Source organism: Cyanistes caeruleus, chromosome 13 (assembly GCF_971803275.1).
Source record: "Cyanistes caeruleus chromosome 13, bCyaCae1.hap1.1, whole genome shotgun sequence".
Classification (NCBI taxonomy): domain Eukaryota; kingdom Metazoa; phylum Chordata; class Aves; order Passeriformes; family Paridae; genus Cyanistes; species Cyanistes caeruleus.
In genome coordinates this window covers 18,330,178-18,346,534 of record NC_141713.1, presented here as the reverse complement: position 1 = coordinate 18,346,534, position 16,357 = coordinate 18,330,178, and the positions used below count along the sequence as shown (strand labels likewise).

The following is a 16,357-nucleotide window of genomic DNA, read 5'->3' as shown; positions in this document are numbered from 1 at the left end:
TCCCGGCAAACATAGCCCCTTTATAAAGGCAGCAGAATTTGGCTATGATGAGAGAACACGGCCATTATCAGAAAGAATTCCAGCTCTGGGACGTGCCAAGGCACAAGGCAGACCTCTGCCCCTTGTTTCCATCCAGAATATCCTTCCTGAGGGCGGGGAGCTCCTCTTCTTACAGCATCCCCAGGGAGTCTGCATCCTGCATACCCTCGGGGTGAGTCTGCTCTGAGATGCTCTGGGTGGATATTATTTACAGCAGCATTTTTCATCGATAGGAAATCGCTCTTGCTGCCGGGAAAACGCTGCTGAGGTGCTGGCAGGGTGCGGGCAGGGTGTAGCTGGAGCACCCAAATGCCTGCAGCCCGTGAACCCTGCCAGTTGCTTCAGCAGAGAGTCAATATTGACCCTCTGTGCACGCACCGGCACTCCCGCTGCCAAAGCAGAACAAAGCCCGGAGCGTCCCTCCAGCACCGCCTCTCTGTGCCGGCTCTTTAAAAACAGCCAGCATTCAATTGTTGGGTCTGCTGGGGCTTTGTTGGAAGTCAAATACCTGGGACAAGCCATGGAGAAAGAGAGCTCCAGCTGCTCTGCTTCTTACTCCTCACTTTCTCTCCATCCCCTGACCCACCGTCCATTCTCTCCCGGGGCAGCCATCCAAGCTGGATCGCTGCAGGGAAGGGACATCACCTCACATCCCCGTCTCATCCCCAGCTCCTCGGAGGGCACTGTTGTGCCAGAGCTGGGACATGGGAACTGGCAGCACCCCAGGGAAATAAAAGCTGAAGTGCTTTGAAGGCTTGGCCTCTGAAGGGGGAAGGTGATGGGGGAGCGCAGAGGAACCAAAACCCAGTAGGGGAGGAACAGGCGGAGGGCAAAGGGGAAGTGAAAGCAGCTGTGATTACTGAAAGCTCAAATGTGAAAGAGTGGGAGCACTATCTGTGGGGCTCTCACTTCCCTGTCTGAGCAGGTTTTCATGGCTTTGGGCTATTTTTAACCCTGTTCCTGTCTTTGCTCATAAATTCCACTCTGGGGTGGGTGGGGTTGGTGTCACGGGAGGTAGGTGCCACATGTGCCATCAGAGTTTGGAGTTTGGGGACTGCTGAGCATCCCTGCATGGTGGGGTCTGGGGGGGGCGGGTCACAGAGCATTCCTGGTCTGCTGAGCAGGGAACTGTTCCCTGCCAGGGATACAGCTATATCCAAGCTGCATCATCCTTTTCCATCCCCTTTCCATCCCATGGCACATGGTCTGTATCTGCACATTTGGTCTCCAAATAAGGGGGTATTTTAGTCTTTTAAGCAGACTCACAAATATATGGTTCCTGTCCCCAAATATTTTCTGCAGGATTTGGCATCTGGTGGTGGGGCAGAGTAGGGTATTTGGGTACATCAAGCACCTCAGTAAAAGCCTTTTTAACATGAAACACCATCAACAAGGGCTGAAAGAGCTCCTAGTCTGGTGTCAAGCAAAGCTTTTCTTTCTCCAAAAATAATTAGTGATGCCTCCTCTAAACGGTCCTTATCCCTGCAGCCTCCACTTTTGGTTTTGAGTAACAAAATTCTGCACATGTGTGGATTTAAGCAATTTAACAGCACTAATTAAAACAGTGTCCCATCCCTGGAAAGAGTCAGTGTAACTCGGTGGTGACCTCGGCTGGGCTGTGTGACTGCTGTCCTCTGTGGGACCCCAAACCTGGGCTTAAAGTTAAGCCTGGGATTAGAAGCTGTGCTGAAGGCAGCGGGGTGAGTCCCTCGCTGTCCTGAGTCAGCAGTGGCTGCACAGGGAAGCCCAGGAGCGGGCAGGGCGCCTGGCAGCTCTTGCGGTGCTGGATGCTCAAAGGAGGGAGCTGGCTGAGAATCCCCTGAGCTGTAAGGGACAGAAACCCCAGTAAGATTAACACCACTCTGTCGTTAAAGGACACTAAATGGTTCACACAAACACCTTTCAGCGCTAGAACAGGAAGGAGCCGACCTTTATTCTCTGACTCCAGTATTTATGGATTCTCGGCTATGACCAGGAATTGGGTAATTAAGTTACCACCTTCCCAAGCACACTGGTCATGCAAAACATCCACCAAAAGACATTTCTTAGAAGGAATGTGATAAACAGCTTATATTTATAGAACTTTCATGGGAAAGTAACTAAAACTATGAAAACATTATCCGAAGGCTTTAGTTTTCAGGGCAACACCACTCTCACAAACACACTGGATTTAACCCACTTAAGCCTTTGTGCCTTGTCCTGCTGTGGAAGAAGCATCCTCACTCTCCCCCAGAATTCTCCCAGGGTCTGCCTTCCTTTTAAAGCCTGGTTTTTCTCTTCCCTTTGCTCCTTTAATGCTGCTGGGTCAATTTGCCCCTGTTTCCTCTATACTGGCCTTAAATTCCCTAATTAACAGGTCAATGCAGTCAGTCCTGTTCCAGGGATGGGCAGGGAGGCAGATCCACTTCTGTGCCAAGGAGGGGATGCAGAGGGAAACATCTGGGGACTTTCCCTCTGAATTAAACCAACACGGGAAAGAAAGGATAATATAATTAGGTAAGGGGAAAGGCAGAAGAAAAGTCACTCCCTGAAACCCAGCTCCCCACGGGAATTCGGCAGGGAGATCACAGGCGAAGCTGGGTCAGATGCACTGGAACATTTCCAGGCCTAGAGCGTTTAAATAGGAAGGTTATGTACCTGGGAGATTTATTTCATCTCTTAATTGGTTGTTTGTTTACTTGACTTGGGAGCTCTTTGCTCGTGTTTCCTTTGCTGGCTCACTCAGCTGCTGAAAATGCCGGCAGGTCGCGTCCCGAGCCGGCCAGTGCCGGGCATGGGGCTGTCCTTCGGCTCCGGCTCCTCCTCATGACCCCTTCCCATCCCTCCGGAGCCTGCGGGCCTCCCATGGCTCCCAGCTGTGCCGGTGGGATGCTCCAGCTGAGCTTCCACAGCGTCTCCTCTTCCCTTGTGGAAACCAGGAGGTGGTGGGGATGGAGCCCTCTGGGCCAGGATTTGAGGCTCTCCCGAGCATCCTGCCAGGCCCAGCAGAGGATGAGATGCAAAACGCCACGGGTTTGGGCTTGGTTTCTCCCCTGGTCTTGGTTCTCTGCTAGCCTCAATATTTTGGAGGAAAATCGGCTTTCTCCTACCATGGCTCTGGAGAGAAGTTTTAGAAACACCTGGAGAAGTGCAACAGCTTCTCTCTTAACCTCCTCTCTTGTTTGTATATGCATTTTATGCTAATTTTCTCTTGTTTTTTATCTCGGCTTATGTTAATTTCCCCTTTCCAGGCGTGCCCAGACAATGGGCGCGAGGTGCCCTGGGGCTCTTTGGCCCAGCGGGTGTCCTGATAGCAGACTGTCCCCTCCACCTCGTGCTTGGATGGAGGAACCTCTTTTCTCCCTCCCTGGAGCCAGTGGATCCTTATCTCAGCCTGGCATCCATCCCTGGGGGGGAGAGGGGAAGCTGTGCCCCTGGCTCTGTCGATAAGGAGCAGCCACCCAGATGGATCAGTGGGATGACCTTGGGAGGAGCAGCCTGGGGGCGATGGGGAAACCGAAGATAACGGTGGGGGGATCATGCCCGAGATGAGCTGGCAGCGCCCTTGAAATGAGGCAGGTGTTTCCAAAACAGGCGGGTTGGCCCCAAAATACCTCCCAGCTCCGGGGCTCTCCTGGAACTGATGTCAGCAGTGGCCACGTGTGTTTTGGAAGAGCTGATGGGCATCAGTGCAGGAATGTGAGGATTTGGGGCTTTTTTTTTTTCCCATGGGTTTTTTCGTTACAAATGTGTTAATGTCTGGGGGGCTTTTTTGTTTGTTTTTTTCAAAATCAATCCCTTTCTCAATCTTTGCTGGATGCAGACTAATGCACATTGCTAAGAGATAAATCAGGGCCTCTGCTCCTCCTCCTCCTCCTCCTTACTCACCTCTTCTTCTCTCCTTCCTCCCTTTGAAGTCTGCATCAACACTGATAATTAAAACCATGTTTGGGAAAAGCTTATTGATTTATCCTCTGGAATTTCTTTTTTCTCCCGGACTTTTTAACTGCTGTCATGGAGAAGGACTTCCCCATGTGCTGCCCACATGTTTTTGTGGGGATATGATGGGGATTTTTGGGAAGGCACCGACTTACAACTATCCCAGGCCATGATGGTGTCTCCAAGCTTTAAGGCTGTGAGAGCACCCTGCGCTGCCTCCCCAATCTGTCCCAAATCCCTCGGAGTCAAATCCAGCAGGACACAGCAACCCAGCCCCAGGCTAGCCACTGAGCCCCACGTGTTTGGAGCACCAAGGAGGTCAGGAAGCCAGGAAGCCAAGCTGGTATTGGCAACTGAGAGACGGGGACATCCAAGTTGAGATCAGAAGCCAATTTTATTCAGTGTACAAGGTGTTTATATAGGGTTTTACTTGTATGGCACTTATATAAGGTTCTGATTTTGGTAACAATTTCCCTTTGGTTACACATTCTTCATGACATCAGTTACCTGGAAATCATTACAAGGTTTCACAACATACCTGTTGGTCACTTCTACCCCAGAGAGTAGGGAGCAGGAGTCTCTCCCATCTGTGTCTCTCGCATGGTTTCTGTTTGATTAGGCCTAAGATACTAGGCTCCTTTATCAGTTCTATTGTACTCTCTGTTTTATTCCCCATAAATTAGTGCTGACCTGAGCTGGTGGGATGGGAGGACCAAAGACTATGGGGAATTTTTCCCTCTTGCTGCAGGGTGTTGGGGAAAAAATGTGTCAGGATTGATGATGGGCCACGCTGGGTAAGCCTCCCCCAAAAATTCATCATTGCTTGGGGCTGAAAAGTCCTGCTGGGACAAGAAGGCCCAAGCTGGAATTGTGAGCTGGGAATCACCTTCTGGAGAGCAGATAGGATCCTGCACTGTGCCTAGTTCTGTTGCTGCTGCTGAGCTTTGATAGGAAAGTGCTGGGTTTTGGGACTCTGGAGAACATCGAAGAACAACTCAGCAAAGGCTCACCCAGGATTTTCCTGGGCTGGGATTTATGTTTGCCACTGGTCAGCTGAAGTCTGGAAAACCCAGGACCTGCCATGTCTTGCAGAGCCAGTGGCTTGGCGTAGGCAAAACCCAGGCCACTAATTACCTGCCTGAGGACAAAAAACTCGTGGATTTGTGTTTTCTTAGTGTCTGATCCAAGTAGGTCCCCATCCAAGTGGCACCAAGAGTGCCCCAGGGAGATCTGACGTCCTTCTGGAGAACATGCAAAGCAGGAAAAGCTTTGAAAGCCAGGAGAAGGAGGAGATCCCTGTGTGTCACCGAGCATCTCCTCTGGGTCTGGCTGATGCAATGTGAGCCCTTCCAAAGGCTGGGAAGCCCTGGGAAGTCCCCAGGAACTTCGGTGGCATCAAGGCCAGCTGCCAACTGGGGCTGGGGAGTCCCCAGCCCAAGGGCAGATGCTGAACTGGGGCCAAGCTGTGATTCCCTGTGGGAAGGGCTGATCCAGCCACTGTGGATCAGATGGCATCAGATATCCCTGAGGGAGGGTCAGCCAGGAGTAAACCTCATTCTAACAGGTTTCCATGAGCTGCAAGATAATGAGGACGTGGGGTTGGGATGGGGAAGAGCAAGGCAGGGTATCATTTCAGCCCTAAGCCCTGAGGAGCCATTCCTCCTCTCCTCTGCCTGGTGTGGTAAAGCCATCCCTGAAATGGCAGCGTGCTTTATCCCAGCACCACCTCATTCTCAGCCCTCTTTCCTGAGGGTTTCCACAATAAAAGCCCTACTGAGGGAACTGGGGTCAGCCCCAGTGTCGGTGTCCCAGTAACAGAGGCATGGAAAAGGACAGCTTGTACATCCAAGCTGTCAGCTGGGGGATGTCCTGTCCCACACCAGGCTGGAGAAGGTCCTGCAGCCCCATCCAGAGATGCTGCAGAAGGCATAGCTAAGACCCTCATCATTTATTATTTTCTTTTCCTTTCCAGGCACTGAAAATTGCTGCGTGGGAAGAGACGTGTCTGAAGGTGATGAATGGCTTTGCTATGTCTGCCAAGCAGAAGTTTTCTTTTGATGGGCACCAACACACCTGGGCTTGCCCTTCCTGGCTGGAAGAGTGAAATTCCCTAAAACAGCTCACAAATACAGGCCAAATCAGTAGTTTCAGGAGAAAAAGAGGAAGGCTGAAGGTGCCACTGCAGAGGAGGGGAGAGGCCAGGCTCAGCAGCCTGAGGTATGTGATGTCCATGTGCTGCTTCTGTCCCAGCCAAGGGGATTTTCCAATGCCCTGGATGTGAGCAGGGCACGCTCCATCCCTCCCACCAGTCCTGGCTCAAAGGAACTGGGTTAAATGAGCATCCTTCAGCCTGGAGGTGGGGATGGAGGCTCCCAGGTCCCAGGGGTGCAGCACCCCAACCACAGCTCCTTGGTTTACATGTTGTAATTGGGGTTTTCCCATAGCAGGAAGATCGTGGTGTTCCCTCTGCTTCCTTGGAGGAGCAGCATGTGGGCTGTGAATCACGCCTTGGGGAACAGAAAGGAGATCTTCAGGGCTTGCTCCCTGCTTTTCTAAACATCTGTCCATCCATCCATCATCCATCCATCCATCCATCCATCCATCCTCCATCATCCATCCATCCATCATCCATCATCCATCATCCATCCATCATCCATCCATCCATCATCCATCATCCATCCATCCATCCATCCATCCATCATCCATCATCCATCATCCTTCCTTCCATCCATCCATCCATCCATCCATCCATCCATCCATCCATCCATCCATCCATCCATCCATCATTCATCCCTCATCCATCATCCTTCCATCCATCCATCCATCCATCCATCCATCCATCCATCATCCATCCATCATCCATCCATCCATCCATCATCCATCATCCATCCATCATCCATCCATCCATCCATCCATCCATCCATCCATCATCCATCCATCATCCATCCATCCATCATCCCTCCCTCCCTCCCTCCCTCCCTCCCTCCCTCCCTCCCTCCCTCCCTCCCTCCCTCCCTCCCTCCCTCCCTCCCTCCCTCCCATCTTGAGCCATTGCACCAAGCCCAGGTGTTCCCTGTCATTCCAAGCTCTCTGCCACTGCTGTTTTCCTCCCTGAGAGTGGAATCACAGGGATTGGGGGCTGTGTATGTTGGTGCAGATCATTTATCCTGGTTTATCTGCTCTGTTTGGGATGTATTTGTACTTTCTCATGGTAATTCTGAGAAGCAGAACCCAGGCTGCAAAAACTTCAGTGGGCTGGCACGGATGAATCTTTTCAGAGTAACATTTTTAAGCTAAAAAAAAAAAAAAAAAAAGAAGAGAGACTTACTTATTTTTAATAGCTTTTTTCTTGTTTTTTTAGCTGGTTCTTCAAGGCATTCCAGCCCCAGCAGCATCCCATGGTGAGAAGTTCCCTGGATGAATGTGCAGCCTTAACTCACCTCTGCCAGGGCAGGGACCTGGCAGTGGAGCATCACCAGTAATTTTCCACCCATCTGCACGCTGTGGAAATACACCCAGGCATGGAAAAAGCCTAGAAGGGAATAAAGAAGACACTTGGCCAGTAGAGCTTGGCTGGCTCCCAGCTCAAGGAAAAGCTTCAGGTTCATCCCCAGCTCTCCAGTGCTTGGCAGGCTCGGCTGCCTCAGCTTCTACAAACGGGACAGGCCAGCAGCATCCCTGCCAAAACCCCGGGTGCTCCCACTCCAACGGCTCCCTGTGCCCACGGGTTTGCTGCAAGACAGAAATGGGGGAAAGTTGCCTTTTTGTGGGGTTTGGTTGGGATTTTTTCCTTCTTCTCCCCGCGGAGAAAAGGAGAAGGAAATACTTGGCATGGAGGGCGGAGAGAGGGGGAGGTTGGGGACAGCGTGGATGTGGTGGTGGGAGATGAGCGGTCCCTTAATGAGACTCTAATTACTCCAGCCAAGATCCACATTAGCCCGATGAGGTTTTTACGAGGGCAGTAAGATGTCCCAGCCTGCCGGGGCGGTGATTGCGGCCTCGGGCTCTCCGAGGAGCCGCTGGTGCTCCTGCTGCAATTCGATTCCAGCTCGGCAAGAGCGGCCGGCTCGTTTCCCAACCTCGCGGTACTAATCCCTTGTACCTCAGTGGTGCAGCAATAACCCCCGGAGCCACCACCGCCTCTCACTGCCGGCGGCTGCAGAGCACAAGATGTTCCTAGACAAGGCTCCTCACACCCTGTGCAGCCCGGCAAACAAGGGCGGCTTCCCAAATCCCACCAGCATCCTGCCCCCAGCAGCTTTCCATTGAAAACACCCTCACAGAGTCGCTGTCCCCAGCCCACTTCCTTGAAAACTCAGGTTGCTGTGAAAACAGTGGTGAAACAGGCTGGGAAGAGGGCATCAAGGGCAGACGTGACCGAGGTCTGTGATATCCTGATGAGTCCAGAGAAGATAAGTGATGAGAGGGTCATGACTTGCTGCCTCTTGTGCAAAACCCAGGACCAGCATGTCCAAAGGATTTTTCTCCTTAGGACTTCTGCTGACACAGGAGGATGAAGACAGATTCAAAAAGCAATTCCTGGGAGAGGAAGCCCCCCAGGACACCAAGACCATCTCCAGCTCACTCTGCTGAAGTGTAGAAGCTCACTGAGGTCTGATGTTTTCCTGGGATTCTCTGCTTCAGCCGATGGTTGTGGAGGAAGAAAACCCATCAGCGAGGTGTTGCTCCCACATCCAAGGGACAGGGTAGCAGTCAGTTCCTGGGGACAGACTGGCCAAGAGTTGGCCAAGCTCCAGGGTCAGGACTGGCAGGCAGGAGCAGGAGCAGGAGCAGGAGCAGGAGCAGGAGCAGGAGCAGGAGCAGGAGCAGGAGCAGGAGGGGGTTATGTGGTGGAGGTGGACATGAAGAAAACAAGATATCCCCATTCCCAAGGCTGCTGAAGGAAGCTGGAGACACCAGGATTTAACCCCATGGGAAGAATGAGTCAGTCACAGGGGTGACCACAAGGTTCTGTTATCACAAGGATCTGTTATTGGTGGAAAATCTATCTCATGAGGGCATCAAAGGTAGAACCTTGTGTGCCAAAAGGAGGGGAGAAGGGGAGAAAAAGAGGACAAAGATCCTCTGTGTCAGACAAGGAGAGTTCTGTGGCCCCCAGCCCCTCTGTGACGGTGCAGGAGGAGGTTCAAAGCCCCAGGTCCTTCCATTTGAGAGCTTCTTCAGCCCATCCTGGCAGCCCAAGGGCTGGGGGAGCGGGGAGGGGAAGGTCTCACTCTCTGACATCACCACGGAGCCCCAAGCTGGGCCCAGCGTGTGTTACTCACCTTGAAACTATGTGAGTAAACAGAGAAGGCTCCTCTTCCCAGTCCCACCTCAGCAATTAGGCTGCAGACCAAATCCACCCCGGCAGATCACAGATCACGGGGATGCTCTGCTCTCTCTGGTGAGTCCTCAGGCCAAGCTACCCAGGAGAGGACGATGGTGAAGCTCTAGTTGGCCTCCAGGCCCATCCCCTCCTATATGGAGCTTCTTGGAGATGTCCCACCAGGAGGAGAGCAGCCCTTTCCTGTTACTTATGGTGTTTTTATAGTGTATCACCATTTTTTGTGGCTGAGCAGCAGCGACACTCATGGCTCACTCTGACATGGGGGAAGTGGAGCCAGATGGGAAGAGCCCTGTTGAGAGACTTGACACCAGCTAGGAGGAAGAAGAGATGATCCCACAGGAAAGGGACCTCCCTGCTAGCACAGCAAAAGCCTCTGAGCTCCAGGGATTTTGTGGGCACCACTGCAGCCATGAGTCCCATTGGATCCTGATGCCATCCACCTTGGTCCTTGGGCCACAGAGGCTTGGCTCTTCTCTGTGGAAAACCTTCATCCATCTTGGTATCCTCTTCCCCACCAGTGCCTAGAGGAAGAGGAGAGACCACCCTGGTCCACCCTATAGGAAAGAGAGCAGCCTCCAGAGCAGGACTGGAGCCAGCCCAGAGCCAGGGAGCCTTGCAGAGGGCTGAAGCCTTTCCAGGACTGACAGTGGTTTCTGCAGGCAGGAGAGGGAATAAAATGGTCAGATTCCTCACAATTCCATGCCTGTCCTCCCACACAGAGTGAAGGAATGTGGGAGATACCGCAGCAATGCCATGCAAATACCCTGGAGAGGTGAACCTACTCCTGACCCCAGCTAGGGAGAGAACAAAAACTGTTTTAAAGACTTTTAGAGCATCTTGATGCATCCGTGGCAGGCTGGTAGGCACTGGATGGCTGGGAGGCAGCTGATGGGTCAATAGCCTGAAGGAGCACTGAACACAGGGACATCAGAGAGAACTGGTGGAGACAGAGCCTTGTAGCCATTCCCACACTGGAAATCATGTAGAAATAAATAGATTAACCATTCCAGAGCTTTAGGTACAGGCAGCATCATCTGTGCTGGCACAGATGCAGGGATTCTTTTTGGGAGTGAGGCCACAGATGGGAGGAGAAGGGGAAGAAGGTCCATGTGTTGCTGAGGTTCAAACCAGGTGACCTCAAGCAGAGCAGAAAAAGGAGGGGGGAAATAAAAAGAGGTAATAAATGGCAGCTTCCTCAGGTTGATCCCTTGTAAGGCTTACTCAGAGTTACATCATGGTGCTTATTAGGATGCAGATCCCTGAGAGCCACAGCTCCAGAGCCTCTGGAAGGATCCCTGGGGATGTGAGGCCCCCTGGCCAGCAGCCAGGGCATTAGGGATGGCACCCCAGACCCAGCTGTGCCATGAAGGGACTTGGCTTCCTTTCGGAGCCCAGAGAAGTGAGGGGTGTTGGGGCACGGGGCAGGCTCCTGTCTGTGCTCATCCCGCTGTTCCTGTGGCTGGGACCGCACAGCTGCTGCTGGCCGGAGCAGAGGGCAGCTCGCCAGCTTCCCTGGCTCGGCTGTCAGCACACCCAGGGCTCTGCCAAGACCACAGCTCTATTCCTCACCACACAGCACTGAGCAAGGTGCTTTCCCTGCCCTGGCTGCTCTCTTCTCTGAACCGGGAATGCTGGGGTGTCTCTGGAGGTGCCCAAGGAACAAACCTGGCTAGGGGGCTGCTTGCCAGTGGAAGGGCAGGATGCAGAGGTGGGTCTCACAGGGGAATCCCAGCCCAGGAATCTCTGCTCCTGGGTGTGAGATTCCTGCTAAAGGCCTTCTCTCATGCCCCAGGATGCTCCTGATGCTGGTGAGAAACTGTGCTGTGAGACTGGCCTGGATGTTCCGTGGGTATCCATCCTTGGCTTTGGGGGTGTTTCCTTTCTGCAGACAGGGAGCAGATGAGCCACTCCAGTGCCTGCATCCGGCAGATAATCCTGCTGAGAGTGGGGAGCGTGTCAGGAGCATCCCCAGCACTGCCACTGTCCCAGGACTTCCCACAGAGGGAGCATCCAAATGTGCCAAGCTTAGCAAGTCCGGCCGTGGAATTCAGCGCTGGAGCCATGGACTCCAGGCCCACATCCCGATGCACAAGGGGCTTTCCTCAGCTTTGGGTGGGTTCCAGCAGCCTGCTGGCTGTTCCAAGGGGTTTCTCCCTCCCTGAATCCTCCACCAGGGCTTTTCAGGATTTCACCTCCCATACTGGGAAACAAAAGCAAAAAGAAACACTACGGCTTTATTATTATGAAGTGCAGGAACGGCGTGTGAATGCTCAGGCAGTAATTCAAGTGGGAACATGGAGCTGGAAAACTTTCAGCTCCCAAACTTGACCCAAGCCTCAGCACTTGGCTTTGTGCTGCTCATTCATCCACAGAGTTATTTTTGGATTCCTCCTCCTGGGAGAACAGGATTAGGGGTTTTTTTCAGTGTTTCTTGGAGAGCAGCTTGCTGAAGGAGTGCCTTAGCAGAGAAAAACCCTCTTAGCTGGTGGGGTCCACTCAATTCCATGATTCTGGGTGGGAAGGTGATGATGTTTCATGTCCTTTGGGGATTTATTCCCACTCTGCTCTTGCTGGGGCTTGGATATCTCATTACCTACGGATAATTATCTAGAGATAATGAGGTACCTGCATCTCTGGGTTGCTGGGCCTTGTCTTTATTGCTTTCCTGGGGCAGCAAGCAGGGTAGGCTGGGATCTTTATTCACCAATAACTGTAGACCCTTCTAGCAATGGAGAGCAAAGCGACACGGACCCGTGATGCCTCCGAAGGCGATCCCTTAATGCAGAAATCGGCCCCTTTTATATCTTTAATCTCCGAAACCCCAAGCGGAGCCTAACAGAACTCAACAAAAGAAGGGTTCCCATTGGCTGGCTCGGCTGCAATGCGCCTGGCCCCGCGTCCTAGCAGCCAATCAGCTTCCCGCTCACATGTTGTCCACGCGTTTTTCAGCCAATCACAATGTCGCTCTCAACCGACTCCCCCCCCCCCCCACTCCCGCCGGCCCCTCAGCCCTCAGGCCCCTTCTGGTGAGAGTAAGTTTGACCGCTTTAACAATTATTTATTACCCCGTATCCCACAGGCCCTGGCAGGATCCAAATCAAAGTTTTGAAGGAGATAAAGCTGGAAGAATGTTGGATGAGCAACCAGACTTGTCCATGCCATATTTTGTTAGAATCATAGGATGGTTTGGGTTGTAACAGACTTCAAAAACTGTTTAATTTTCTCCTGGTTCAGTCTAACGGGGGATCCTGCCCTGGATAGAAGGAGATCCAGAGCAAAGAGGGGTGGAAGAAGCTGTAAAGACCCACCCCAAAAAACTCTCAGAGCATGGGATGTGACTTCCAGGGCAGGGAGGAATGTGGGACTGGGTATTGCAGAGGATTTTGGGGTCTCCTCTCACTGCCAGCACTCACTCAAAGTCTTGGAAGGAGCTGGCAGCTTCCAAGGCTTCAACTCCTTGGCTCCATAAGAAATGAGTGGGATGAGGAGTCCCTCTCTTCACGATAAGTGTACTTTAAATTTAACCACAATAGCAGCTGTTGGGAGCCCTCCCTAGAACCCTCCCTAATCCTTCCCCCCCACCACTCCATCCCTTCATCCCTGTTTTCCTCTGCCCCCTTTCTCCAGCCAGGCTGTGTGTGGGAAATTGGGACTGTCTGTGCAGCTCTCTTATTCCAATTAGCTCGCTAATTAGAGCCTCATCAGGGGAGCTGCTGCCGCCGAGGATATCTCCAAGGTGTCACTGCTAAGGAGGAGGTCCTTGGCTGGAGCCCTGGGGATGGTGGGCTGGGATAAAGTCCCCTCTTGTCCTCTTGGACACAGCAACAGGTGCCAGTGTCACAAATTCCTTGTAGAGGGATGGAATTTGGGGATTGTGAAAAACGAGGTTCACATATCTTTCATATGAAATTTAAGAAGTTTAACAGAAAGACAATTAGGAGATAGAAATAAAATAAAATGTACAAATATAGCCGGGTGCCTCACCATTCAGCCAAGAGAGCACACTTTACTAACAAAGGATTGTCCCTTAAAAACAGAACCCTATTACATATTCATGAATTCTCATACATGATTCAAACATTCCTCTTAAGTTTTAGATGTTCTTTTGTTTAGTTTTAAATCACCCCTTCCCCAACAGATCAATATTTTCAACTCCGTTGAGTCTTACAGTCCCTGATAACAGAGGTTCCATAAATTCCTCCTTTGGAGTACTGGTCATCACTGTCTTCATCTGAATAAGATAATTGAAGAATGGAGGGGGGTTTCTGGCTGTCTTTTTCAGTCTCTGGGTTATATAAACAAAAGTAGTTTTTGCTTTAATACCGTGCTACTGCCTAACATATATATATATATGTATATATGTGTGTGTGTGTGTGTGTATATGTATATATATATATATATATATATATATATATATTATACCACTATTTCTAATTTTCATCAATAACAGAACTAGAAGGAACTATATTAATACAACAAAGTTTTCTAACCTTATATGCATAACATTAATTTTAATATTTGCGAAAGGCATATAATGTAATATAATATAATATAATATAATATAATATAATATAATATAATATAATATAATATAATATAATATAATATAATATAATATAATATAATATAATATAATATAATATAATATAATATAATATAATAGAACATAATAGAACATATATTATATAATAAATATAATATACACACATAGCAGGGATTTTTTTGGGGACCAAGAGGATTTGCCTTCATTCCATATGTGGACATGTTTCAGCTGTAGAGGAGGACCCCATCCATCTCCCACTCCCCTCCAAATGGCTCCTGAGCCAAAGAAACCATCTCTGGTTTGGTTCTGTTGGACAATTTGGGGGATTGCCAAATGATTTGAAGCGTGGAGAGGGGTTGTCTACTCCTTAGAGGCAAACCCAAGGTCTTTTTGGAGGGTTTGTTGCCGCAGGTGACCTTTACATCCCACTTCTCCCTGTCAGCAGGGGATCAGTTGAGTAGCTGATCTCTCCTGAACCTAAAGCACGACTTTATGGGGAAGCAAATCAAAGAGAAGAGGGGAAAAAAAGAGGGAAAAGGAATGAAGGTAGATGTTCCTGAACAGATCTGCCACAGGAAGAGGTGATGGACAGGCCTGTGAGCTGCGAACCACCACCTTTCTCCATCACTCAAACCCCTGTCCAGCATCACTCTGGATTCTGCCCTCCTAGAGGGGGCTAAATCCTTCTGAGGGGCTTAATTAGCACCAGAACAAATTGGGGAGCAAAAGCTGGGACAAGAACTGACCCTTTCTGGGGCATGGGAGAAGTGGTGTGGCTGGGGAGCAGCAATGAACTCTGAATGCTACCTGGAGGCACATACTCCCACCTGGAGCCCCCACATCCCTGTGTCTGCCAGAGTGAGCCCCAGGATGGGTGTCCCACCTCAGACATGGAATTTGGGGACCCTGCAGGCAGTGGCAATGTGAAGCCAGCAGGTTTCCTGAGCATTTAGAGGGAGCCAAAGCCCAGGAAACAACAGATTGAACGGAAATGCTGAGGCTCAAAAAGAAAATTGAAAACCACATGGCCCAAATTTGATGAAATCCTCACCTCCCTGGGCTCACAGCAACCCTGTGGGGATTCTGGGGCTGCTCTCATCACTAGGTACCAAACAGAGGATGCTGATGGATGGAGGGGCAAACGGTGGGAATGGCCATGCCCCGAGTGGGAATCACCACCCACCTTTCCCCAAATACACACTCCCAAGTCTTTAAAAATTAATACAAAAATGAAAACAATAAAAATAAATAATGGGGATTTTTTTAAGATGGTGTCTCCTGTGCCAGCAGGTTTGATGCCTCAGCAAGGACCTGTTCAGACCATCTGAATCTCTAAGGCAGAGATGAACCACATGGGAAGTTGAGACAGAAGGAAAAAGAACGAAACATCAGGTATTTGCTGAGACAACAGGTAGAAACTCCCCTCTGCACCAGAGAAATGTAAGAGTGAGAAAATGTTGTTGAAATTTAGCTTTCAGAGTCCAGCTGGATGCCTGGCAGCAGGGATATGGCCAAACCAGGATGAGGAAAGGTGTTTCTCAATTGATATAAATGTATGAGCCAACTCAAGTTTAAAGGGATTGTCTGCCATTTCAAGGGAATTCTCATTCTGTTCAGTGAGGTGAAAATGAACACTGGTAATTTTAATGCCCTTAACTCGAAATAAAAAGCTGTATTATCCTCCCATTTGCTTGTTTTAATGCATAATAACTATTTAATGTTGCACACTAATATATGTGTATATCATAATATATAGATACATATCTCATAATTGAATGTAATAACTATTCTCTAATTACATTACCATTTGACCAATGAGAATATTAATGGAAACATCTGATCGATGAGCTCCAGACAAAGCAGTGGTGTGTAAACTTTGGAGCCAAGAGACTGCGAATTCAGTGGCAGCTCCTCCCAGTTCCTTGTTTTCTTTGCTGCTGCCACAAAACTTCTGTAAATTAAAGCTGTAAGTAGAAAATAATGCTTGTGAGGCCAAAGAGAGGAGAATTCAAACCCTGCTTTCCCAGTCTTAGTTCAATGAAGTAATAAAAAAGTGGAATTATTTCTTTTTCACTTAGAAATCTTTATTTCTCAGTGCCTGAGGGAGCTGAGCCTCTGCCACTGCTTCAGTCCACGGCCTTGGGCAACGCACTTAATCTCCCAGGATCTGTGTCACTGGGTTAATCATATTTACGTGCCTTTTATGATGGTTAATGATTCGTCCGGGAATGTTTGCATGAATGTTTCCAGACCGACTCCTTAGCTAAATGCTCCGTGTTAATGCTTGGGGCTGGCGGGGGTTAAATCCAGGAGGAAGGGCTGTGCTTTGGGGTGGGGACTGACTCCGAAGGGCTCAGAAACCATCCCTAGTCCACCCCAGGCTGCCCGTGGATCCCTGGCTCTGCAGACGAGATGGAAAAGCGACTTTTTGTGGACACAGGGATTTGTGTCCGGCTAGAGCCCGGTGGGCTCAGCCTGGGGAAGGCTTCTCTGTGCTCTTTAAGGGGGGA

The 16,357-nt window shown here is 50.3% G+C and overlaps 1 protein-coding gene across 7 annotated transcripts in view; it reads left to right on the top strand.

The window, feature by feature from the left end:
- Window positions 1-10,505, top strand: part of PPCDC (phosphopantothenoylcysteine decarboxylase) — a 29,253-nt gene extending 18,748 nt beyond the window's left edge. For all 7 annotated transcript variants that reach the window (XR_002867126.2, XR_015275919.1, XR_015275918.1 and 4 more), the window contains 2 exons: window positions 5,930-6,174; window positions 7,319-10,505. The gene's annotated coding sequence lies outside the window, so the exon portion shown is untranslated. The remainder of the gene's footprint in view (window positions 1-5,929; window positions 6,175-7,318) is intronic.
- Window positions 10,506-16,357: the final 5,852 nt, after the last annotated feature.